Raw genomic sequence first — 27,803 nt, forward strand, 5'->3', positions numbered from 1 at the left:
AGGAACACAGATTCAAGGCCTCACACTGTGTATGCAGACAGTCCTGCCTGGCTGATCTGCTGCTATCAACCCACAGATATTTAAAACCAAAACATTCATTCCCTGAAGACTGCATGCATAATTGCTGTATGAACCAATAAACAAAGCTGACACCAGGAAAAAGTTATTATTATAGCCCTGTTTACACTTTAATTTTTCTCTTCTAGATGCAATATTTCATGGATATTTCACTGAATCTTTTCCATGGGAATTAAGGCCAGGTTTAGCTGTGTTATTTCAACTGCCCTGGTCGGTCCAGACTGTTTGCAGAGCTACCACAGAGGCTGCCCACGCCACTGTGTTTCTCTGAGCTTCTAAATTAAGGTACAACATACCTCACATATCTAAATTACGTATCTCATACTCAGATCATACACAACTGGAAAAAAAAATATCACTTGGTAGTATAATTAATGCAGTTAGTCAGCAAATTGCAGATTCACTGGTGACTCAAACCTCAAACAAAGAAGGGTTTTCAGAAATACATAAATCCCAGGGGTCCATTTGCTCCTAGAATTCAGTGTTTATCAATACGTATCACATCCTTGGTAAGTAAACCGTGTCAGGTACCTACATCGCAGTGATAATTGTTGGGAGTCTGCTGGTCTGTTTGAGGGGGGCTACCCTACCTCATTCACTAAAGGAGGCTTATTGCTATAGCAACAACTGCATCCTATGATTTGCTTGCTAAAGACACCCGCAGAAAATACTCTGAAAAGATCCATGCAAAAAACAACTATTACTTTGACCCAGCGCAGTTAATGTGTTCAAATTGGAATTATTTGTGCCACAGATTAAACATTCCGAATTCAGATGACTCATGCAAAAGGAAGCCTCACCATGATTCAGATTAAGGAAGGGAACCTTTATTTTGAGCTCTTACTATTTTGAACTTCCCCAGAGTGAGAAAAAGGAAATAGAGAAACAGCTTGGACAGCTGGGTGGGAGAGCCCACTCAGACAGCAAAAGGAGCAGAGCTTCTCCATTCAGGGCTTGATCATTGAGCACATCACTTCTTCCTGACATTGCTTCTGCCTTAACATTTCCTTGCCTAGGGCTTAGAAGTCACAGTGACAAGATGTGACCCTCCTGTTTAGAAGGGATGGGTGATTTCATAAAATCATTTGCTGCTCTTCTACGTAAGATTTTAAGAAAAAAGAAGTTGACACTGTTCAAATTATCAGTAGCCTGCTCCCACCATGTGAGGTGAGCCTGAGCACTGTGCATTTCCTGCATTCCTCAGTTCCGCTATCTGTGTTATCATGCAGAAGACATCCAAAGGGAACAGCAGCCTGAAGCCAGATAGTAATGTGTACCATAAAAGTGTTTGTTAAAGGATCTTAAGGAGAAAAATTAATAGTTCTCTTTCTTCCTTCTGCGTCTTCCATCTCTCTTGTATAGTATCGCAGTGCAAGAAATGAGAAAGTAAAGTTTGGAAGTCGAGATGGGCAGGAGTTGACACTCCAGTTTGAGATAACATTTTCCCTTCATCCCCTCCCAGAAGGGAGAGAACAGACCCCTTACAATGCAGAGTTACCAAATTTTGCTTTATTTTTAAGCTTGCCTGCATGTTAAGAAAGGGATGGAGGAAGGGAAGGAAGGAGAGAGGGAGGGAGGGCAGCTTGTTGGGGAGCAAAGGTAAGATCTATGCTACAGAAAACATTTTACCTTTTTATAATTTTCTCTTGATCTTTCTGATCTCTCTTTTTAAGTACTTCATTTTCATGTCTCCTTGTGTCTCCTGACAACTGAGTTGAGTGAACCAACAAGCATTTATTCTACTCCTAAAGGAGAGATGATAATGAAATTCAAGGAGGAAAAGACACCAGATTGCCAACTCTGACCTAAGTGAAAGAAGCATCTTTCAGTGATCAGGAAAGCTCTTTTAAAAACAGCATGTAACAGGGAACATGACAGTATCATGATGATCCCATGGAAATGTTCAACATATTGCCTCCTACTCCACATCTCTAGCACCAGAGCACTCAAATAATAATGTCCCTGTCTCAGCCGGGAAAGTCAGTGTGTGTTTCCTGATTGGAGTTTGTGTATTTCTGAGAATTTACATTTGTGGCAACTATCAAGAGTGAGGATAAAAGCAACGAGAGTGTCTCTGTGGAGGGATTTACAACCAAACTGTACTAACTGTTTCAGAATAGAAATTTAGAATAAAGAATTGTCTTTACCATTCCACTAAAAGGCTTTTTACTAACTGAGCATCTTTCAAACTCTGTTGTAATTCACAGAAACTAAGAATGTCTTACAGATTTCCTTTCCTTCCATACAAATACACATTTAGCAAGGGAAGCAACTTCATGTATTAAAGTCTGAAAGTTGTCAACTGCTGCAAGAAACTCCTCCTTGCACCACTATCCAAAACAGCATGGCACCAACTTGTGATATGAATGATCTATTGCTGTGAATCTGATTCAGTGCCTCATAAAGGCAAATGCATCACTCTGACCCATCTGTTCTATGGGCATAATCCTAATTGCAAACATAGGGTCACATCCCCATAAATCAGCAATGCTGCAGGGAAGATGCCTAGTTTATGCCAGCTGAACCCAATACCGCTTACAGTCATGGCTCTATAGAATTTAGGGACAAAAAGAACAAGAAGTTGCTATCAACCCCTTTTTCCTTACAGTGACTCATTTTATTTATTGAACCTACAGCTCTGCATGGGTAAAGTCCAAGTCCTAGTCCTATAAAACCCAAAACTTTCATAGACCACAACTTCACCCCATACATATGGCATAAGACAATAGAGATGCTTGGAGTGAAAGGCAGGCCACATAAATACAAAGGACAAGTACATATCAAGTCACAGAAAAAATGCCACAAGATCTATTCCAGGCTTGCAGAGCGGTGTGTGCAGAATCCAAGTATCATTTGGTTTAAAATAAAGGTAAATGATTAGAAAGGATAAAAGGGAGAAACCATCTCCATGTTTCCCTCTTCTCTAAATGGCATGGACACAGATGATCTCATTAGCTCATCTGTGTAATTTACACTTCTAATATGATTGGGGAATAAAACAAATATTCAGAAATAAGCAACAGGATGGGGATTGAAAAGGGGGAACCTCACAGCCCTCTCTCATCTAAGCTCCTTCTTTCCTTGCCAAATGTTATATTCCCTTCCTGGGAATCCCTCCAAGTTTGTGTCTCCAGATGCCACACTGCAGTTGGCCGCCTGGAATCCCTCCTACCCGCCTTCACATCACTCACACTGAACAGGCAGGGCAAACACAGGGTGGAGAGAGAGTTTTATCTTTATTTATTTCCAGCTGGAAAATCAAGCCATGAAAATAGCCAACAAAGAAGGGGAAAAAAAAGACAAAACTAAAACCATCTTGAAAACAGACTCGGGGGGGGGGAGGGAAACACAAAAAAGACAACAAAAAACAACAACAACAACAACAAAAAAAAGGAAATACAAGTCAAAGGTTGAAATTTGGAAGTATTGACACCTGAGCTGTTTTTCTTCTGTTAACTTAGGGCTCTTGTATGTGATTTAGAGTCAAAAGAGAAGATCAGGCATAAGGAAAACCCTCATTACAAGCATATGTAAACACAATGATCAGAAGCATGTGTAACTGAAGCCCAGTGTATTTACTCCTAACTATTTGGGCATCTTAGCTAACTGTCAGCATTCAGTTAGAGGGAGAACTATGTAGCTGCAGGCTCCTGTGAGGGCACCTATATTAAATACAGAACTGTAAGTGAAGGAATTTCCTGCTGGAAGTAAATGTCAGTTTATGGAGGAAGCTTATGCAGATATCTAAGAGCTGGTGCCTAATGCATGAATGGGTGAAGTTAAATAAGGTGAACCCTCTCCTCTTTAGGGGAATGAGCTGGACCATTGGGATGTCACTCTCCACCTCTCTTTTCCTAATCTATGGAGGAAACCTAGAGCAGACCTGAATTTAAGTAGGCTGGAGCTGAGCCCAGGGGCTGGTAGCTCCCTGGAAGGAAAGTAATGGGATCCACAGTTACCAAGGAAACAAGTTGGTCCTCAGTATTTTTGACACTTAATAAATGCACCTGATTTAAACACAGACAAATCTGGTTGAAGAAGTAAACGCAACCAGACCTAATTAGAGAAGTGTACTGGTGTAACACAGCCTCCTCTGATCCTAGGTATCTATGATTCTATGTTCTCCAAAGACCACTGCTATCCCATCTATGTCTCTCTAACTAATTTTCATTTTATAATGTGCTTTAATGACTGCAACTAGGTCTGCAGCCCATAAATAGAAGTCTCAAAGCGCAGAAGGAATTATGCTCCCATTCACCTCACAGGGCAGGCTGGTGCAGAGTCCAGACCCAAATTACCTGAGTATCAGAAGAGAGCCCTAAGCAGTATTTCATTCTAGTCCCCTCTGGATGCTATTTTACAATACCCAGCCAGCCTTCAGTCCTGGTAAGAAACACTCTTATACCTGATTCTCTCCACCCCTCTCTGTTTTAACCTCCTTCTCCTTCCCTTGCAGGAAGGATAGCTGGTAAAAAAAAATATTGTGGGTGGGATTTTGAGGCAAGCATCCCATTAAATTTAATGGGAACTGAGCATCTAAATCCCTTAGGCAGCTTGAAAATTTCAGCCTCTATAACTAATGCTCTTCTCATTATAACAAGATTTGTACATGACAGCTCAAGAGCCCTGACTCCGCTATTAGTGATGTGGTTCTGTATCGTGCCGCTCACGGCACCCGGTGTAGGCTGCCTTGCTCACAGCTCATCTTGTCACAAGCTCTGCAGCTAACACGAGACCAGAAAATAGCCTGCAGTTTCATTATGATGGTGAACTTTCATGTAGGGGAGGATTCCATGACAGAAAGATAATGCTGAGTAAAACTGCCTTTGTTGTGATTGAGAACCATTTAATTTAAATTGTAATGTTCAACTTCCGATGTGCAGCGTACAGTAAGATGGACGTGGCCCTGTTGCACAGCTGTATCATGATGTCAAAAGGAAGAGTTCCTTGAGTTTCATTGTAGACTTCGCTGGGCTGTCAGAATTTCCAGATTTCACCACATTAAATTTTCCATCAGCATTCTGCTTAATTTACTGACATTATAATTTACCAAGAGACCAGGACTGGAAAGAGAATGACTGTTTAAGATTTCATGCACATCCTGCAGATCTTTGTCAGCAAAGGTGTTTAGCCATGTTAGTGTTAATCACACCTGATAGGGCAAACGTTCTCATTCTCAGCAGAGATTTTCTCATCTCGTGTTATTCTGGCCTGACTGTGCCATGGGATAAAAGGAGCTAGAAAACCTCTATGAAGCCTGGAGAAAAGCAAAGGGCAGTTGGACTATCATGATAAAAACTTGCCTTTTGTACACGCAGTGGGAAGGATGGGACTCTTAGAAAGGTATGATTTCCCCAAAATAAACTAGAGTTGCTCAGCACCTTGTTTGTTTGCTACCATTGCTCTTCTAGGGTGTCATATGCACCTATATGTACGTATGTCATTCACACAGGATGCTGTGTGTGATTGGGCTCTAGACTACAACCATCAGACCTATGAAGATATTCTAGTTCCTTCTCTTACTTAAAAATAAATATAAAAGGTTTAAATTCTCTGAGAAGTCAATGGAAGCTTAGATACTTAAAAACCTTGGCATATCTGAGCCCATATTCACAGTGTGAGGGAGAGATTTTAAAATTTATGGGATTTTTTTTCTTTCTTTACCTATCACTGGTGCGGCTGAGATTGGGGCCAAGGATTTCAGGAGTCTCTGCGATGTTATGAAAACACTAGAATTAATTATATCAGGACTTTTGGCCACGCTCCTGTCTAGTAGTAGTGGTCACAAAAAGGCCTGGCTGGGCACTTTGCTGGATTTTATGCGCTACTTTGATACCAGCTTACCACCCCTGACCCAATGCTCAGCCCTTCATTGCTTTCCTTATGTCTCATGTGATTTTAACACAGGTAGTAGGAAATAGCACCTTGCATGAGCTCAGGTGTACAAACAGGTCCCGAGATCCACAGAGTATTTTAGGATAGCCTAAATTCTTTGTATGGAAACTGTCCCTCGGGGTGGTGTTTGGGAGCACAGCAGCAGGTTGTCTGAAGCAGCTTTCTGTGCAATACCTCTTTGTTTTAGCTGCTTGAGGGAAAGTCAGAATCTTCTCCATGATGTGTACATGGCTCCACAGATTGCATGACAAAATTACGAGGAATTAAAGAGCTGATAAAAATGGTGTTAAAAGAGCCAGCATCTCTTCAGGACACTTCAGATAAGCTGATCATTGCATCTTCAGAACAATTCTTCTTTGAAGACAGATGAAAAACAAGATGAGTCAAACAAATCTGTATGATGTTATTAGAGATATACATGATATCGGAGCTGTGGTTACAGGAATTGTAGTAGAAAGGCTTTAATGTTCCAGATGGAAACTGGAAAGCAAATGCTACTTGTAACAGCAGGCCTCAGATTATGGTTACCAACACATTTCTTTACTGCATGGACTCTGAGTAAACAAGATGCTTAATATTTGGCTTTAGGGAAGCAATACATTCAGATAGGAACCCTACTTACAATAAATAATTTTGTTATAAGTGAATCAACATGAGTTTATTTTCTTTAAATTAGAAGAAAATTTTAAAAATAAAATCTGCAGATCATGGTTTTACAAAAGGGAAAATTGAAAATTTAAGAGTGCTATTTAGTGGAATTACTTGAAATGAAGAGCTGAGTGATGAAACTACAGAAGTACGGAATATCTTTACCTTATACATTCAGCCATCACCTGGAAATCATACATGAAATAATTCTTCTCTTCTTCCCAGTGCTGGGGGCAACACTGACAAATTTAACCAGAGCGTATGATGAAAGTTTAAAGACCAGTGAGAAAAAGTCCAACAGAGAACCACAAGTATAACCAAAGTTCTCAAAAAGCATGAGAAAAGTAAGAGAATAACTCTCAAGGGGCTTAAATAAAAGCAAAGGAGATTTTCATTAGAGATTAAGGAAAACTCCCTAGCATGAAACTGGTGAAACGCTGGGCTAAACTCTTAGGTGATGGAAATCCCCATGCAGTAAGTTTTGAAGAACAGATCAGACAGCCACTGGGAGCAGTTAATTACATGTTCACCGCCTTTGAGGCAGAGAGATGGATTAGATGATCTCCCAAGGTCCCTTCCACTCTTAGAATTCCTATTTCATCTATGTAGCATCTCCAGCTTTTTCACTTTTTTAATGAGGCAGGGGAAAGAGACAGTGCAATGGAGTATTTCAGATGCTTAGCCAGCAGGATGAAGGACACAGCAAGCAGAGCGAACTGAAGACTGAAGTCCAGAGGAAAATTAACTTATGACTGAGATCTTGGGCAGGAGAAGAGAGAATATAAATTGCATCCTGCCCTTCCTGTCCTTACATTTCCCCTGAGCTGGATCACACTTGGCCCATTTCTGTGGAAAGGAGTCCATAGCCTACAGGCATCTTGGAGCTGGTTTGAAACACAATACAAATAAAACACCCTTATGTTTAAGTTTTTTCTATCCCTCTGCTCTTTATATTTTTCCCTGATTCTTAAAACCTGCTATTTTCTCTGCTGTATCTCACACAAGCATGGCTCCTTATGAAAACAGGCAGAAAAAATATAGGGCAGTTCATATAATTCACTTTCTTAAAATTAGTAATTACCGTGGTGAGTATAGTACATTTCCAAGGGAGGCTCTGGTGTTACTAGACTAACTCATTCGCATCATGCTATTATTGGGCCTTAAATCTCTGTTTCTCAGGGTGTTTATTAAAAGTGTTTCAGCATTAAAGTGGGTGAAACAACTGGCATGATTCAGCCCACTAAGGGTGCTATATATTTCTTCTCTGCGCCATCAGTGCCTCTGAATTGTAGTTCCCAAAGTAACCAAGCCTCAGTCTTCAATCCCAATCTTATATCTGCCAAGGAGAGGGATAAGAAGAGCTTTAAGCCGATTTGTGTGCTCAGTAATCCTTGTTCCACAGCTTCTTGTTTCTACAAGAGGGCAGAGGATGAAGTCTGCAATGTGCTGACTCCTACAGTGTTATATATGACTGCACAGCAACTGTTTGCCATAAAGTAGTGTCAGCCATGTATTATTTCCTTATATCACCACAGTATTCTTCACCTACAGTGTTACGATGATACACAGCATGTTGGATCACTTCTCTGGCTGATGTGCTATATATATTGCAGCCCCCAGCCTAGCACTAGCAACACTGCTCTGTGATATTGGACTCTCTGCAGCCCAAACTCAAGTCCCAGCTGCCCAGATGGAAGTACCAGGCAGTGAAATACTTGCTGGAGTTTTGTGCAGTCATCAGTTCCCCTCTCCCTGCCCCACAGCTACTAGAACATGAAGCAAGATATGAGCTAATGATCGGATTTTATTACAAAATGCTTTCTTACTTGTTCCCCTAAAATAAAGAAAAATATATTGTAAGCAATCCTATTTTCAGCAAGGGAAAAAGCTGCTGTCATGCCAGTATGGTGTATAATGGAATACAGTAGCACTGTATTTCATTATGATTCAGTATGTTTTCATGTTAGTTGCCAAGGATTCAACGGCTTAACGTGAATTCTAAAATAAGATTAGTATTCCAAATAAAATACTGTGGAAATATGTGTATTTCCCATTTAATTCTGATGAGCTTCAGTAAATGCATAGCACTGCTTGTGGATATAAGTGGGGATTCAGGAGGGACACAGCTAAATACAGCCATTTGGGACCAGTGTTGTATCTGGGCACATAAAAGCAAGAGGCATGGACATTTGGGTCAGCAAGTCCGCTCTGCAATGGGATCCACAGCCATCAGAGCCATAGCTCAGGAGGACAGACAAAGAAGGACAGCACAGCTTCTATAGGATTTCCAGAGCAAGACTCTGAACATGATGCTCCCTCTCACAGAAGGAGTGGTTTAAAATGGGGTAATGTTCCCCGAACCTGCTCATATAAGCAGAGTAGCAAGGATTTGACTGTAACCAGTGAAATCTAATCTAATTCCAAATTTCACTGTAACCACTTAATCTAGTAAGTTTTAAAAGGCTTTTAAAATAAATAGATAAATAAATAAATAAATCAGCAGATTCATCTTCTTCCACTCTCTGCAGCAGTGACCATTCCATCATTCAAACATCGCCAGCAGCTCCAACACTGCTCTTACTTCATTCATCTGAATTACTGGAGCAACTAATCAGGCCTGTACCATTTGCCTTTTTCTACCTCGAGATTTGTCTTATTCATCAGTCATCCTTTTGGGTCAGTGAGGCTGGAAACAGCCAAGAAACTGGGCTTGGGCACAAGTGAAAAATCAGTACCTAACTGAGCAAGTTCCTCTGGTCCTTCACAGAAATGTGAAACACATTGTATTTTGGCAACACAGATGAGAAAATTACACACCACAATCCCACTGCTTAGAAAATAGTTACAAGAAGAGGAATAAACTGTATTCCAGGATCTGTTCTGGTCCATGCTTAAGGCTACATCTACCTCTAGACCACGGATGGGTGAGGAAAGACCTAAACCAGTGTCCTCACAGGCAGAATGCAGCAGCACAGCCCAAGAGGGAGCCTCATGCATGCCAGTGGGAAGGTTGCTGGAGTAGCTTCTCAGCAGCAGGAACTGCCCTCCAGGAGCACCACACTGCTGTAGCAGTTACTGTCCCACCAGCCTCCCGGTGCACAAGCAGCCACTTCCAAAATCCTCCCACTTTCCTGCAAGCACCTCCTAGCATGGTTAAAACCATGATGGTTTAGTGTCATTACACTGCAGGTTTGGGAGCAGCAGGGCACACATGCACACTTAACACAGGCACCTGCTAAGGGCTGAGCCCTGTCCCTTCCCCATGAGAGATCATAAAATCACAGAATGATTTGGGTTAGAAGGGACCTTAAAGCTTCCATGGGCAGGGACACCTTCCACTAGAACAGGATGTTTCTCTGGGCAATCTGCGCCAGTGTCTCACCACCCTCACGAGGAAGAACTTCTGCCTTATATCTAATGTAAATCTTCAGGTGGGAAACCCAAGCGTAACATAGCCACATGCACAAGCAAATCCTCAAACCTCTGATCATCTCTTTTAGCTTTGCTGGTGGTCCCTCATTCTAGGACTACTTTGAGGCATGGCAATGAGAACGGCCATTCAGGCAGCCATCAAAGGGGTGTAACTTCTCACTTATCCCTGCCCCGAGCCCAGCACTGATTTCTCCTCCTCTCAGCAGGGCCAGGGCTTCCCATAAAGCACCAAAGCAACCACAAGAACAACCATGCTCTGAAGCTTGTGAGAGTCATCCTTCATACAGTGTGGCACCTGCAGGTCTCACCTCTCCTCCAGCACTCCATAATGTCACATCTCTGTTGAACAATAAGAAAACCCTTTCAAAATTGAATCCATAGTGGGACCCCCCATGGTAACAAAAATAACTTATGCCCAGAGTTAATGAAGGAGCCATGACTTTCTGACGACTTTACTCCCAGAGGATCTTCTTTGCATTCCTCTGCTGTTTCCTTTTACTCTCCTCATTTATTAAGACTGTATAAAATGCTTAGTGAATGGACTTCAGGTCCAAAGCTGGAGGATGATGTATTTCCAGCTAACTGCCTTTTTAAAGAGCTAGCTAGGAAAGAGGTGGTGGCATTAAGCAGCAAGATAGCTCTGTAATCAGTGGAAGTCATGTGGGAATAGAAGACTGATATGCTGGGGCCAGGAAAATCCTGGAAAGAGAGCAAGTGGGGAAGACAATATGCAAAAGAAAAAGAGAGGTAACATGGAGGATAGTGGGTGAAGAAAAAGCATCTGGAAAGACTTCAGTGATGTGCTGTATCCAGGAACCAGAGTGAAGGATGAAGTCATCTGTCTGTGATGGCATACCTGTGTCCAGTGAGGGAGAAGAGAAAGGGCCAGACCAGCCATGACTTCTGGAAACAGACACATCCATAAACCAACAGGCATCTCCAGTGCCCTCCCATAATTCAGTTAGTCACTCGATCCCTTACATGAGGGGACAATAAATTGATGAGCCTCGTCACTGATCTTGTGGCAGAGCAGAAGATACAGTGACATTAACTCCATTAGCTACTTCCATCACTGGAATGAGAAATCCAGACAACGCTTCATTGCTGGCGTGGGGTACCTGGACTGTGATAAGCTCAGATGTTAACCAAGGAAGCATCAATGAGGGACTTAAGAAAATGTAAATACACAAGTCTGAGTCCTGGTATAAATAAGAGCAGAATTTTGACCTGTGTATTTCAGACACAGGAAGCAGTACCCATGCCATCGCTATGGCTCTCCATACTCATGGACAGTTCTCTGGCCACACAGAACAGAAGCATTTTCCTAAGCTTCATAAAACAATATCTGCCCCAAACATTACTGCACATTCGTAACTGTATTGGACTTATATAAGTTAAAAAAAGCAGCCTGGCCATAATCAGTGATTATGGCAGACAAGGATCTAGTTTGGCTCTCTGGCCACACTACACAATGGACAGTGTTTAACCAGAATTAAGTTCACTCAACCTACAGTACTGAAAAACAAATTAGAAACTTGTCTAGATCACTGCAGACAGGCACCCAGACATGAGATAATTAGGCTTGCTGTAAGGCACCCTGCTGCACATCTCAGGCTGTTCTGCCACTCGCCCCTTGTCACCCAAGGACACAGAGACAAATGCTGAGATTCGCATCCCCTTTAAAATGGCCTCATGCAGGCTCTTGTATAGGCAGCATGGAGAAAAAGCAGGTGCACACAAGTTTTTGGCATGAAAAGTTATTAAAATAAATGCTGAGAGAGAAAATAAATGTGGTTTATAAGAAGACATATTTTAACACAGCAATTTATCAACTGTGCACACAGATCGGATCCAATTGATCCAACAACAGCTTGTCAATACTTTGTTATTTTGTGTTGTAATAATTATGTTTCCCTCCGCTTTAGCCTACCTTGCACTTAATGGAAGCTTACAGATTCTGCACAAAAGTAATTTCAGATTACCCCGATTTCTGCTTTCTGGTCATTTTAAATGTTTTTCTACAGTGCTTGTTGAAAAACACTGATTTGAACAGCTAAAAATATTTCCTCAAAATAGACTTTTTCCAGAAACTGAAGAAGTTCATTGTTATGAACTGGTATCTAATGTCTTCAGGGTGTTTGTGACTACAAAGCCTAGACCTAATCTGTCTTTTTACAGACTTTTTAAGTTAAGTGTTGAAAGGAATTAACAAGAAACTTTAGAAGTTATCATTTTTCATTCCTGTTTTCTGGCGAGCTGTCAGAAAAACAAAACATTTTCACTCCTGTTGTTTTTCTCATTAATATTTAAGAAAAATAAATCTGAAATAAGCTAAAAAAGTTTTATTTTCTCTTTTTAGGTTTGGTGGAAAGTAGAAGTTCTGACCACCTCTGGCGAAGTAAACTGTCTTGTTCAATGTAAGGCATGGGACAGGAGGAAGAAGACAAGCAAGAGAACTACTTGTCCATTCTTGAGTCTCCCACATTATCCACAGACTTCTTGAACTACCTAATAAATATTGATCCTATGTTTATATTAATAAATATTAAGTATGCAAAGGATCCTTGGCGTAACTTCACTGGCATTATAGCAGGGACTGCATTCAGCCCAGCTGTACAATAACAAGATGCACATTGCCTCTCTTAGACTTGGTATGAGAAAGATATATTCTTAACGTGCTGATATATACTCTTAATATACTGATAAATACATTTTATTACACTGACATATAGTTCAACTTCTTTTCTTCCTAGAAAAACTATACTATAACCACTCATTCCAAAGCTGTCACCTCTCATCTGGACATGTGTATTCCTGTACTGCATTTCTCAGGATATTCAAATTAAAGGGTACTTTTCTAGTTGGCTATGGGAGAAGATGAAGCAGACTATCCAGCCTGGATTGTGGCCAGGATGCCATTCTCTTCTGTCTAACTATGGTCCCTTCACCATTCTAAGACAAATATGGTATTCTCCCTCTCTTCTGCCAAATTTTATAATGATGTATTACAGCAGTGAAGGGCTGGAATCCTGCACACCGAAACTGACTGCCTGAAATGGTCTCTTGAATGTTTTGAGATAGAATTGTACTGTTCAAGCAAAAAGCATTTCAGAATTTTACATCATATAGAAACATCTTATTTTGGCCAGAACAAGCAAAACTCTAGTTCCCATTAGCACGTAAGCCATTACCAAGGTTCAAGTCTGGAGCATAATTACTAGTATAGGAGCAGTCATACCTGTTACTTTGCAAATGTACACCAACCCCTCACACATTTTATGATGTTTTTCTGAATCAAAATCCAGGAACACATGAAGTCTGAAAGCTTCTGAGTCTATCTTCAGTTTAAATAGGAATCTGAATATTCAGCATTTAACCATTTGTATATATGTGGTACAGTATTAATTTTGCAGAGCTCTGTGGAAAATTCATCCAAAACCTTCTAATCCAGCTATTTTGTACTTGTACACAACACTACCAAAACTGCTTTGGCCACTGCACTCAGACTCAAACCTTGAGAAACAGTATAAACAGCATCTGCGCTGTCTTCAGCTGTGATTAGGAATGGGAGGAAATCAGTAACTCTTGCAGCTGGAGAGATGCAGTGCTCTGCTCCTTTACACCCACTCCCAAAGGAGTTATAGTGAGTGTCCAAGCCTGGTTGATTTTATTGCTCAGCTGGGCTGTGGGAGGTGCTTTTAAAACAGCGCTGCTTCCACCTTCCCATTAGACCTTGCTAGCATGAATCTTTTGAAGACAGAGCCCGTGCTGCCTTCTCCTCTTAGCTTTCTCTGTGTATTGGTTTACACACCTGCTGCTAAGGCCCCCCTGTTCTTTTGCTGGAGAAGCCTTGACTTTGAAGGGTAAAGGAAAACACACTGTTACGAAGGACACTAAAGAAATCCGCAGTGCTTTTTTGGTGCTTAGGTAGGTATAACTGACCTAGATACCATAAACAGCATGAGGAGAAAAATGCAAATAGCTCTCCCTCTCTATAAAACTATTCAACACAACAGAAAACTACAGGATCTGAAAGGTGAGGGATGATTTATAAGGGAAGATGTGGGAATACTCTCTTTCCACTTCCCCAGCTGTGCACAGCTGTGTCCTCTTTTCCACTGTTTGAACTGCTGTCTCTACAGCACAAGTCCCTTGACTTCTTTTTCCTCCTAAAATCTTTGCTTCAGCTGGCTGTTTCTTACTAAGCTTCCCACAAAGATATATGTGTTTTTAAGATATTAAAATAAAGAAAGAAAAGCTAAAAAGAGGCCATGTGTCTGCACATAGGCCTGTGTGTGGCAAAGCCTGTCTCAAAAATAGTCTTTCCTTTCCCCCTTTGTTTTTTAATGTTTGCACAGGGAAAAAGAAGAATCCTTTTTCCCATTTCAGAGGCTCATAGCTCTGAACAAGTGCTGCAATTATGCATCTCAAAAGCAGATAAGTGACAGGTGAAAAAAATTAAACTCACTTAGGCAAGGCAGGTTCAGAGTATTTGTAATGAACTGAAATTGCTCCAGCGAGTCCCCCTTTTGGTTTGAAAGCCCAGAAATCACGATCACTTGAGCTTTCCATGCATTTTTTCAATGCTTTGTAATTAAGCTCCAATTTGTGATGTCTGTCAAGTCAGCTAGATTTTTCACTTGTACACCTGCTAAAAGGATGCAGCCAGTGCTGTACATTTGGTCAGTGAGACAAATCATTCATACCTCTGCATGTTGGTACTAGTCAGCTGGAAACAAAGGAAAAAAGGGCAGGATACTCTGGATTCCTCTCCAGAGGACAGCACCAATACATCTAGCACAGGATCAGATCTTTGCAATACTTTGAAGTGGTTCAAGTTCATGCGCAAAAGGTGACTTTCATTTCGGGGCCACTGCAGGGACAATTACAGCAGCTCCATGCAAGTATTTCAATCATCCCCATCCATGCCAGCTCTGCAGGAGCTATTTCAAGCCTGTCCAGTGTGAGCAGCCAGATTTCCCAGTGCAGTGCCACACTGCCCCACAAACAAAGGGACACAGAGAAGGTCTCTCCACCTTCCCTGTGACTCCCTTCAAAAGCAATTCTAGAGAGGCCAAGACCTTATTGTGCAAAACCTGCAAGACCTTTAAACAGGGTAAAGCATGTAACACTGTGTAAGCATCAGCCAGAGGGTAGATTTTGCTCTGGTAAAGAAAGAAAGGCAGTTGCTGATGAGCCTGTACCAGTTCCCTCTCCTGCTCCTTTTTATCACAAATCACTGAGAATAAACATGGTGAAACAGTTTAAAACAGCCTTTCGTTCTCTCTCAAGCACTTCCATTACATGATTTAGCCCAGACACTGCAGTTCTGCCCATTTTGCTCCCCCATAGTCTATTATCTGTGAGTCCAGAGAACTTTTCTTTCAGTCTTCACTCCATCCCCTCCTTCCCTCTTACTTCATCTAGAATAAAAATTCCCAGAGGACTGTGACTACACAACACTCTGGGAGCTACATTCCCAGGAGTTCAAGGCAACACCACATCCCTTCAAGTCCAGCACTGGAGAATCTTAAGCTCTAAGAATGGGTCAAGTGACTGATAAGCTCACTTTACCATCCCAGCAGACAGGTTTGTGCCCTCAGCTAGCACTACAGGCACAGTTATAATTCAACTCCCAGGCTCTGCTACTACTTCACCCAGTGGAAACTAGGCAAATACACTGAACTTAGATACACTGTCATAGCTGTTCCAACAGCAAAAGTTCAACAAGAAGGGCTGGCTTCAATCAGTTTTTAAACCCTTCATATAAAATATTAAGTATTTCAAACAAACCTATATATTTATAAACTTCATTAGCCTACAACAGCACTGTAAAACTTGTGAAAGTTTTAAAGTTAACTATAGATGATACATATTTGATGCAAACCACTGTAACTTGATAATAAAAAGATTAGTTATAGAGCTATAAAAAGGTTATGTCAAGCTTTTACAGCTGATCATTAATACTGTAAAATGTAGTTATGTTTTTATGCTTTGTTGGCTGACAACAACCGGAATCTGAAGGAGACCATGAACTTTCTTTAGTCTCTATTAATGAGTCTTAAATTGAGCCAGTCAGAGAAACATTTTCTTAAAGGTTACAAGATACTCCTGCAGTCTATAGTACTCCTTATAAATAGGTTAATAATCAGCAGAGTCCTCAAAGTCAAAATACACTATCTCCATTGGGTCTGTAGTTGCTACAGTTGAAAAGAAAATAAGATCTGACATCAGGAACAAAAGCCAGATCCCTTGTTCATTTCTTTGTGCTAAATTTAAATGGCATTCAACAGTCAGAAGTAAAACACCCCAAGCTCACTGGGTGGAGGATTATAGGTTCATACAGCATTTACTAAACAGCAGTAGGAAACGTGAACAGCCAGAAAACCACTGGAAATTATGTCTTTAAGGTTGTGTGGACTTACTGACAGGCATCAGGGTTTGCACACACAGGAGTCTTCAGGAGAGCAAATCCAAATTAACTTTTGAAATAGATTCCTTCAGTGTATTAACCAGAACTGTGGTCGGTTTAAGTTCTGATTAGGAATGGCTGTACTGGAATTCAGGTGAATTACAGTTTATAGTAATATCATCTTTTTGAGGTGAATTACACCAAATTTATTCAAATTCAGTATTCCCAATCATGAACTCTAAAACCCAGTGGAGCTTTACTTGATGTAGTTAATTCACAGGTGTAACCATTTTGGACAAAGCCTGAGCATCTCCACATAGCCACAGGCTCATCAGTGTGTCACGGTACTTCCCATGCTGCTCACCCTGGCCTCTCTCCCCTTTTGCTACTGCATGTATAACTTCCATTTTAGTTTTCCTGGAGTACCCATAGGAAACTTATGGACCCCCAAGCCTACAATCTGCATCTTTCTGCACTATTAATAACAATGTGCTGAAGCAATGAAAGACCCACTGACGCCCTAATGGACTGTGAGAAAAAGGAAAGAGATTTTTTTTAAGCTGCATTTTAAATCAGTTCATTACACATATTGTTCTATTTAATTTTGTACTGCATGACATCAGCATTCTTTATTTGCTATTCAGCAGAGGTTAAAACATATAAATGGATCCTGTTTCCAGGCCTACAGTCCAAGCTGTGATTTGGTTAAGCGAGACTAGCCAGATTTTCTGCTGGAAAAAATCCATTCAAAAATCAGGAAAATTATTCCTCCCGAGAGACAATTTGGCTTGGAAATGATATTTTCTTTCAAAGTAATTTAGCAGAGGCCTGTGCAAATCCAAACAAATTCCCACTGACTATGATAGTTTTAATATAAAATTTATATTTTTCCCTAAAGGCTGCTCATCGTCACTTGCATCACACCCCTGAAGTTATTTGTTACACATAACCTAGTTGATGGTTACTTTTCCATTCTTTTATCTGCAGGTTTGGTTTGGTTTCACTCCTCCTGAAGAAGTCAAAGACTGGAAAATGGGCATTTTTTATCCTGTCCATCTTAGAAAGAGGATTACAGAAAAACACCCAGTTAAGGGTGCAGGGACAGCACTGGCACATGCAGGCTCTTTGAAAGGCATGAGCTTGGTGCCAGTGTCCGCCAACACAGTATCTGCAGAGTTCCCAGGGAGCAGGACAAGGGGAAGTACAAAATTTAATAACTTGGAAAGACTTTGTATTAAACAGAGACAGGAGCAGGGTATTGTGGAATCAAATCCTGAAGCACTGTCAGGAAGTTGTTATACTTGCAGAAAATCCTTCCAATCTCTTAAGTCAGAAGATCCTCTGTTTTATTTTACCCCTTGATTTTGAGCTAGTGCAAGGTTTCAGATGAAGGAAATTGTGGGGACTGGATTAAGTACCGTGCTTTGCTTTTTCTCTTAAAACCATGAGCATTAGATAGTCAACATAAGCATTCTATCTAGTCAGAGCTATCTGCAGGTTCAAAATGCCAGTAACTGGTGAATCCAAACTGTTTATAACAAATAAACATTTACTTTGAACAAAACACTAAAAAGCCTTTATCTTGAGGAGTCCAGGAATAGAGCCAGAACCAAATGGCTTAACAGATTTCAAACATCAGCCCCATCAGGCGACAAAAAGTTACGATACCTGAATTATCACACTAAGAGATCCTGCTCTAATCCTTACTAAAAAAACCTCACCAAACCAGAGGACAGTTAATGTATGTTCAGTACCAAGGACCACAAACACCTACCTCTGTGCATAGTACACCTAACAGGAGAGCAGCCTGCAATTGGTGTCACAGAAGGGAAAATCTTCTCCCAGTCACCATCCTGTCACATTCGTGCCAAGTGTTGAACACATGAGGACTGAAATCCTCCACGCCTGCTACCATCATTGGCTGGCATTTGTCACAGGTGAGACCTGAAGACAGAAGATCCAAAAGGCAGTTGAGTCCCAGAGGAACACAACATCAGGACAAGGTTTTAAAGTAGGAATGAATCTGTGATGCACAGTCAGAAGATTCACTGATAAACACCAAGACTGGACATACGCATGCCGTTAGAATCACATACATGAACACACAAACCTGTTCTTATTTTTGAAAGAAATCAATAACCTCCTTATTCCTGCTTTATCTGCCTTTACTGTTAGGGGTGTGTGATATAAATACACCTGCACAAGAGAAAAACTGCAGCATATATGATAGTGAATGATCATTGGTCATTCCTAAAAACATGTCCTGATGGCACTAATAAGATCACTTTCTATCTTCTCCTGATGCCTACGCCAGACTGTCTGCAGTAGATCCCATAGATAACTCCCATCTGAAGCCAAGCAAGTTATCCAGTATAACATGCCCAAACTAGAAACATATATTTCCATTTCTCATACAGCTACACTTAGAGAAAAGCTCTGATAGTTCATGTTTCATGTCCCTGCTGCCTTTTCTTTTTTTCAGCTTTTGTGTTTCTTAAGTATTTTTTGTCACTCTCCTTAGAATGAACTACATGTGGTAAATACAAGTCAGGGTGCTCTGATCTTGGCTTGAGAAAGCTTCTTGGGCTGGTTAAAGAAAAAAACACCAAACTTTTAAAAGCTTACACTTTAAGATTTGAAGTGAATAGGAACAGCAGCTTGGCTTCTAGTCTTGGGCTTTATTGCAGTGCAGACATGGCTGATATTACCTTTAGAAATGAGGTTTCTGTTCCTGAGCTCCTTTTAAAATTGTCAGTTCCTTGCCTGTGCACTGTGTACCTGCTACAGTGATGGAGATGTTTTAAATCTGTGCAAAGGAACGGAGCTGAGGCTGGTTCACTCTGGGGCTAATCAGGGAAGGAAGAGGCTGGGAGCTGTGTGCTGAGAGCATCCCAGGAGTTAAGTCCTAAAAACCACTTTATGTTTGCAAATGAGACATTTACAAACAATCATGAAAATTTGGGATGTTTGCTCGCCTCCCTTGCAGAGGCGTGGGAGAGCTGTCATTTCTGATTACACAGGAAGGGCCTGCAGAAGCTCTGGCTCCTCAGCACCTGCTCTAACCACCTCGACCACGCTGCAGGCACTTGAACATGAGAAAATGAAAGGATGTATCTGCTTCCATCATTTTTGGCACTGCACAAAAGGAGCAGTGCTGTTTTCCCATACTCCTCCAATTACACTGATGGAAAATATCTTCACAAATCTGTGCAAGCTCAGTCTTTGTTAACTGCTGTCCCTTCAATTCAGCATTTCTGCAACATTTAGTTTCACCTTTTCATAGTCTGCTCTATTTTAATGCTAATTTGCTTCACTGGGGTATAAATCTCCTTCCCTCCAACTTTTTGTGTATTTCTGGTTTTGTTTTCCAAGACACCAGTCTTCCCTTCCCTTGAATTTTTACAAAGCATAAAATCATCTGCATGAAAGTACTTCCAGTATTTCACATCTACCATTGTACCAAGAGTGACCGTGGTTTCTTATTCTCAAAACCCAGGCATGAAACAACCCTGAATTTGCCACAGCAGAACAGACGCCACTTTTAATCAAGCTGACTGCTTCTCTGTTTAGTAATGTGAAGTCCCAAACTAAACTAAGGAGGAGAAGGAGGAAAATAAAAACTAAAAAAGGCAAAAACTTGACAAGTTTTTGTCATCAATAAAATTGCAGTAAGATGCCCAATCACAAGGCTCTGGGGAAAAAAAGCCATCACTCCGGATTCAGGGGGGAAGATGACCTTTGCTGACTGCCTCCACAAAATGACTGGTGACATTGGCTTTGTGGCTCTCTGAAGATGGAGGAGGCTCCTTTTAGGCTTGGCTTCACGCTGTTATTTCCGCCTCTTTGGCTCACAAAGCTGCTTTCAGCAGCTTCTTTTAAAGCTGCTTCTCAATTCCACTCGCAGTGGAAGGTAGCTGGGTTTTCAGAGAGACAAAACCAGCACTTCAAGGAGCCCTGGGAGGGCTGTACAGAGATGAGGGAGAAACCTGCTGAAAATGAGCCAAGTTTCTTGCTCAAATGCTACATGCAGTTCCAGAGTCTTCACTGCAATTCATGTGTATTAAAACATGGGCTTGAGTTTGCAAAATGTCTGCAATTTATGAGGTTTCGACAAGCTCCTTTATGCCCTTTCCAAGCTTCAATCAGGACCAATTCTCCAGGAGCAGGGTGGAAAACAGCAATTCCACCCCAGTAGTGGTAGGACTTTACAATCCCCTAAAATTGTGACTGATCTCCCCTCTCACTGTCCCTAAGGTTCCCGCAATGATTCAGGATGTTACAGGCTGAGGCATTAACAGCTGTAAGTGTTCATGAAAAGCACTGGGCCTCATGCTGGAACCAACATAAGGGAACAGCGTGTAGCACCACATCAACACCTATTTAGTTTTACAGTCCTATCAGACCTACCCAGTACAATGGTGCATCTCAGCTGAATGAACTGAAATGTCTCATTGAGTTAATGCTTATCTCTGTGGTCTGAGCTCACCTTTCAGGAAAGCACCAGTCAATCAACAGAGCTGGGCTGCTCTGCATGCAAACACACTCTGTTATTCAACATGTCACTCCAGAGAGGTTGATTCCATGCCAGGAAAACTGCTGTTGAAGAGAAGGCTTTGCAGTGGCCTCAGAATTGAGGGCAGAAAGAGAATAAAGTACCCTGGGTATGTCTTGCAAAGCACAGGGCGCTCTTCCAGCCCCCAGACAGTGAGGTATTGAAGCAATCAGCAAAGATATCCCTGCATTCTGCAGCTCGTGAGCAGTAAGAGGTTACAATGATTAACAAGGACATTGGAGCTGCTCATAGGGTGAACTCACCCCCTTGGACAGTGAGAAATTATCATGATTAGCTAGTCAGAATGATTAAAATTTCACAGGGTGAACTGAGATCCATGGGCAGGGAGATGGGATGATTAAGTGGCTCATGTCCACCACCTCGTCAGGGGGAGGCTCAGATTCATGGGCAGCAAGATGGTTATTAACATGGTGACATCAATAGTTATTAACCTGGCTGCATCAGCGTTGTTCACAGAATGAACTTCGCTTCACAGGGGGAGACAGGGAGAAAACGATTAACAAAAGAACTTAGCAGTGCTCTCAGGGTGAATTAAGATGTATGGACAGAAACAGGATTAATGGAGATACATCAGCCTTGACCTCAGTGTGACCAGATTCACAGGCAGAATACTTAGATTAACACAGTCTTGTCATGTCAACTTGCTAGATGGCTCCTCGTTAGGAGGGCTTGGGCAATGACTGTGCCTCCAGAATTCAAGGTTAAATGTTACCCAACTTGGCAACCAGTGAAATCAAGCCAAAGGGGGAAGCAATTATCTAGCCTGGATAGACCCTCACATCTGTACAAATACTTTGATGTCTGTTAGCCCGTGCCAAGTACACCAATTAGTTTGCAGAGAAGTGACATTAGAAACCTTGTCGTCTTTCTGGGCTACAATGCAAGAGGCTTACGGGTTTTCACAAAGGGGCAATGAAACTCAAGATCCCAAACAAGTTTCAGTTCTTTGCAAACTTCCTATGTTAGTACAGAGGCAACAAGTGAGAGCCACATACACACAGCCTTTACACTTCCATACGGTACACTATGACATAAAATGTCCACAGAGGCAGTGCCAGGCACATAAAATCCACATTCAGCTACTGATAAAACCAATTAAACTGCTAACCTGACAGGCTAAAACTCCTTTTCACAGGACAGATACAGCAACATAATTGATTACCACCTAGCTGGGTTCTACAGCTCAGAGACACTGGCACAGCTGAGACTGGGGGAGAGGAGTGGAGAAACAGTCACTGTATCTGCAACTGCAATACTTCCCTTTCTGGCGAACCCCAGGGCTCTGCCACAGCTTCTGAAAAGCTGGGGTCCAGTTCAGACCAGTCAATACCAATATGTCACAGCTGTCCGGTCTGCATGGTGCTTTGCCTGAGCTCTTGGGCATACTTAAATTTGGACCTACATTTTAAATGTGTTCATAAAGTCTAAGAGCGAGAGCTGCTACTGAAAACCCAGAAAGAGATTTTCCTGGACAATGTCTTTTGGTCACTGCAACTACTAACCAAGCTCTTATTTCAGCCAACTGTATACTAAATTGCTTCCTAAAGCCTGCAAATGGCCTATACACCCTTAGTTAAGAATAGAGGGCAATGATCTCAGAGGTGGAAAACTATTACACACTCCTATTTTGTGACCAGAAGGAAAGCTAAGCAAACAAAGTCAGCAGGGGATTGAAGTGTCAGGAAAAGCTGTCTCATATGGATTGGGTACAATGCAATTCTGTGTACAAACAGCTAGGTAATTATTTCTTACTGCATATCAGCGAAGGCTGACCTGATTAAAATCATAAATCAGGCAATGCCTCTGTTTTTATGCTGTGAGAATCCATGTCTGTGTTTGCATATTAATTAAGATAAGCTAAGTAATCGAAAATGTTTGCTAGGAAAAAGAAAACAGATTGTAACCGGAGAGAAGCAAACACAGGAGCACAGTACAGCAACTACACAACAATCTTCCTCTGTTTACACTGTACCCTTTGGAAACTGCTCATAATTTCTACCCCTGTGATTTCCTTCCATCAGGTTTTAAGGGGAAACGTCTCTGTAATTTGTACCCCACAACTTTTTTCTACTTGGTGGGAAAACAGCATGAAAGCTGCTGTCAGGTTAGAAAGCTGCATAACTTTATAAGTTCCAGCATATTTTTTGGCTGTTCTTCCCCATGTGCTATGCACTATCAGATTAATGTCACTGTTCAGCAAAGCTGGGAGTATTGATGTTGAAATATTAAAGCTATTTCATCAATACCAGGTTTGGAGAGAGGTCATTTATGGTCATTAGAATAGAAGAGCATTTATTCTGGACATCAGAGAAACCCCCATGGGTCCTAGAGATCATGCTGCAATCCCCATAATGCCATTAATATAATGGCCTCTTTCTTCTTTATTAGAATTTTATAGCTAAGTAGGATGTAAGGAAAACTATCAAGTCAGTGGAGTCCAGCACCCCACAGTTGCTCCTGTCACAGAGTCCATATGCTGTTCTCTGTTGGTTTTGCTGCATGAGAAACAACATTCATTAACCAATACTGCTGAGCCTTTTCTCTTAGCAGCTACAGGACGCTACAGGGCTAATATCTCCATCAGGATGCTAAGATACCCTGCCCCAGTTACAGTGTACAGAGCAGCTGCAAATGCCCTACTTTATTTTAGTCTCACATTACGTTAATTCAACAAGGAGCACTTGAGGTTTGGGGTGGTTTTTTCCCCACATTGTTCCAAGTCGGAGCCCAGAGGGATGAAGCTGGGATCACGTCTATGTCAGAGAAGTGCCTGCAGCCCCATCACAAGGCATGAAAATGGCTCTCACCAGGAATTCAGAAGCATCTTTTAGCAGCCCAAAAGGACAGGGTGAAAGATCTGCTGCCATTCCCTCCCTGAACGTGGACACTTTGGTATCCCACCTTTTTGTCCCTAATTTTTACATCACCCCAGAGACATCACTAGACCTGCAACCTCTTGGCTCCTTTATCTTCTCTGCCTTCTGCAGCAACAGGTGAAATTGCAGTGTCAGCTCAGCCATACAACACTGCCAGTCAACTGGGTTATGCTCCAGGGCCCATTCCTAGTGATGAGCCCAAAAGAGAGTTATGCGGAGTGTTCTGCTAATTTAAGCAGGAGGCATATATTCTGCATCTGTCTGTCTGCAAGCAAGCAAGCGGAATTGCTACATTTGGATGATGCTGCTGCAAAAGTAACACCACAAAGACAGATGGGTTAAGCCAGCAGCCAGTGCCTAATCCCACAAAGCGATGATTTCCCAACTAAACGACAAGCGCTCAGCCTCTCAACAGGATAACCTCTGAGGCTTGGCTGGCTGCTCTCACCACACACAGTTGCTGTGATAACCCTGTCCTGCAAGGCAATTTTGGACTAACTAATGACATTGCCTCTGCACAAGGTGAGGCTCTTTGTTTAGCAACGGGCTTGATTCTGCCAGGAGATTTCAGATAGGAAAAGGCCCGTGGATATGAAAAAGAATACATTTCAGGTTTGGAATATAGCCATTTTACTTAACTACAAAAGTGCCCAACTTGCTGATATAACACTGCAATCAGTTTCTTATAAAACAAGCCCAAACGAACTTCACCAAAGGAAATGTCATTGTCTGTTATGTACAGACATAAAATTAGTGCCTTTACCCACAAAATAAAAGTGTGCAGATCTTATAAATTCCTTCATGCTTTTCCCCCTAGCATGAGTCCTTAAATTGCCCTGCAGAGAGCACTATACTATTCTTCAATTCCTGCCTTTGAAAGTTTCACTAAGACAAGCAGGGAACAGACTTGTTTCAAACAACCCAATAAAAATGGCAGATAAAATTATCAGACACACTCCTGTAGCAAGTTAAGAAACCTGCAATCTGTTCAAGGACATTCTCTGCACAGAAAAGAAAACAAATAAGATAGAGAAAGAAAAAGCAGCAGGCGAAATCCATCAGCAAATTATTCACTCCGATGCAGTTAATTAAGGGACACTTTTAACGTTAATATTTCTCTGTCCCTTAGCCTGAAATCCTCCCAAAGGCACAATTCTGAAGCTGGGGGACCTCAGCCCCACAGCTGGAGCTTCTACCAGCCAGATGTGAGCCAGCTCTGCAATAAACACTGAACAACTGCAATAGCATTGCAATGGGTCTGAGCTAAGGTGCTTGGACCCCTAAATGCAGGCACAGACCTGCGTCCAGTCCTGTCCAAGTGAATCTTGCCATGTTCAAGGTTAGAGCTGGCTTATACCTGAGCAGGTCAGACATTAAGCAGGGAGGGACAGTTACATCTGAATCTACCAGGTTAAAGGTACCTGGACTTTCTTAGAAGATGAAATCCCTCATTATACCTGTGCGTAAGATCTCAGGCAGCTATTCCTTGCTTAGAGCTGCAAACTGCTCTTGCAGCACAAATTAAATGCAACAGCAGCAAACACCACAATCTCAAGGCAATGGGACCAGGTTTTAGCATGCTTTAATGACAAGTCTCTAGTTACTCCACACCTGTAGCTTTTCACTCTACTTAGCCTACTTCTTGAAAACACCTTGCATTCCCTCTTATCTTAATTTTAAGCAATTAGTCCACCTCAGCATCTTTTCTCACTGGGAAAACAAAGCAAGAAAAGCTCATGAGCAAGAATAATTCTGCCTTTGAAAAGATTAGTTTTCAGGGGAGCTTTTCTCATAGTGAGAGATGGAAAACACTCATATACACTGGTGCACATGCAAGCATTGCAGCAGCACTGGGATTGTGCTCACAAGCATTAATCCAGCTGTACACACAGCCCGAGGAATGTACCTATACTTGTGAGAGCAAGACCTCTTCTGGGTCGTAATTTTTGCCTACACTTTCAAGGTGCAGTAATTCAACTTCCCAGTAGGAATGATATTTGCAGGATGCAATAAGATGGCATCATTTCTAAATTATGGATTTTTGCTTTTGCCAAGTTTTCTCCACCTTATGCTTTTCCACCGTGTGTTTCTTACACAGTGATTGTACTTTATCACTTAGAGAACAATGTTGCAAGGTTTCTTTCAAAACTTCCCACAAAAGGAAAACACATTATTTCATTATCTTATCCTGAAAATATTATGTTCAGTATGTCTCATGGCTGCAGTATGGGTCCTATTGATCTCCACCTTTCCCAGGTAGATAACATACACCATGGAGTTCACACACATGAAAAAGAGCAGCATTCTTAAGCCTTTGGAGCAAGGCTTCCATCCCTCTATTATAAAGAGAACAGCAATCTGTTCTGATTTGGCTAGAGAATGGGTGCCTTTGGTCTTATTCAGTAGGCAGTAGCTCATTGCAAATGCTGTGCATGATAAGCTATGTGGCCTGTATTTTACATCTGGTGAGAACAGATGAACATCATAGTCCCTTCTTGAATGAAAAAAAACTAAATCTATTTAAGGATCAAAAGATTAATTTTGTGGTAACATTTTGCATTTTAGTTGCATCAGTCTCTGAAGAAGGTTTGTATAGTCAGTATCTGAACTAGCTTTAAAGACATCCAAAAACCAGCTTCCCTTGAACATTTCCTCTTGGTGCCCACCCAGTCACTCCAATATATCTGCCCTCGCCTGTCAGCAGCAAATAATCTTGGTTGGCAGATTAATTGAATAAAGAACATTGTAATCAATTTTTCATAATTCCCCATTTATGCTGTAATATATATAAATATTGTATGACTCCCTGGGACTTCCAGCATGGATTTTGGATTGCAACGGTCACAGCAATGCAAATTGACAACGCCAGAAATTATTATGGATTTCACAATCTGATTCTGGTGACTGTTTAAGGTAAATATTTACTTCTTGGATGTCATTTCATTAGTAAAGCTTGAGCACAGAAACATTTACAGAAAGCAAACACAACAGAATGATAATGACAGCTGAATCAAAATTGACACTGATTTCAAACATGAAATGATGTTTTCTATTGTTAGAGCTTATGCTGCTCTGATATGGAGTTTTGGCTCTTCGTAGCTGTGTCACAGATTAACACAGGGTCAAACTGACAGTCTAATTCCTAGCATAATTTATATTCATGCATAATCTTTGCAAAATGTTTGCTTTTCTCATCTTTTTTAAAGAGAAGAGGCCTGAAGAAATTACTTGTGTGTGGTAAAAACATTTTGCCTCAGCGGGGACAATGTTAATTGCTAAATAGCATAATGCCTTTCATAACTTTCGAATTAAATATTAAGCATTTTGATGCCATTTTTGACATTCTGTCACAACCACCTTACTGTAGGTCATAGTAGGGCATCTGTCTTCAAATACTGCATGCTGTTTATTGCTGATCATCCTCTAAAAGACTTATTACTGTATTAAACTTGAACATAAAGCTACTGGTATTGCTCTACAATCCACACAGCTGGAGAAATTAATCTATTCCAGTTTATAATGAAGGGAAACTAAGAGCTACAGCGGAGCCATAAAGAGACTTTGTGGTGGACAATGCAAAAAAAGGCAGCATTTTTCTGTTTTCCTTTTGCTTCTGCCTAAATATACTAGTGCTAATCTCATGCACTGTGCTGTCAGACAAAGGAAAGCTAAACTGTCTTAATGGGTGGCATTACCTAGAAGGTACCAAACAGCTTCTTTTTCTTGTCTGCTCTTCCCTTGCAGCTCGTGTTTTGTCCCTGTCTTTATACTATTTAAGCACCAAACAACTAATAGAAATTTGATCACGTACAGTTATTGCACACTGTCACAGTGCTGAACGGCCCAAATCAAAGATGAATAAACTCCTTGTGAAGGTGTTCATACTAAG

The 27,803-nt window shown here is 41.3% G+C and overlaps 1 protein-coding gene across 1 annotated transcript in view; it reads right to left on the minus strand.

Annotated features, from left to right (window-relative positions):
- Window positions 1–27,803, minus strand: part of SGCD (sarcoglycan delta) — a 525,277-nt gene that overhangs the window by 359,668 nt on the left and 137,806 nt on the right. The window contains exon 2 of the mRNA XM_061343981.1: window positions 18,240–18,409. The gene's annotated coding sequence lies outside the window, so the exon portion shown is untranslated. The remainder of the gene's footprint in view (window positions 1–18,239; window positions 18,410–27,803) is intronic.

The sequence above is a fragment of the Neopsephotus bourkii genome, unplaced genomic scaffold (assembly GCF_033783945.1).
Source record: "Neopsephotus bourkii isolate Nb327-2 ecotype Australia unplaced genomic scaffold, CSIRO-AGI_Nbou_v1 NB_1846, whole genome shotgun sequence".
NCBI classification, from domain to species: Eukaryota; Metazoa; Chordata; class Aves; order Psittaciformes; family Psittacidae; genus Neopsephotus; species Neopsephotus bourkii.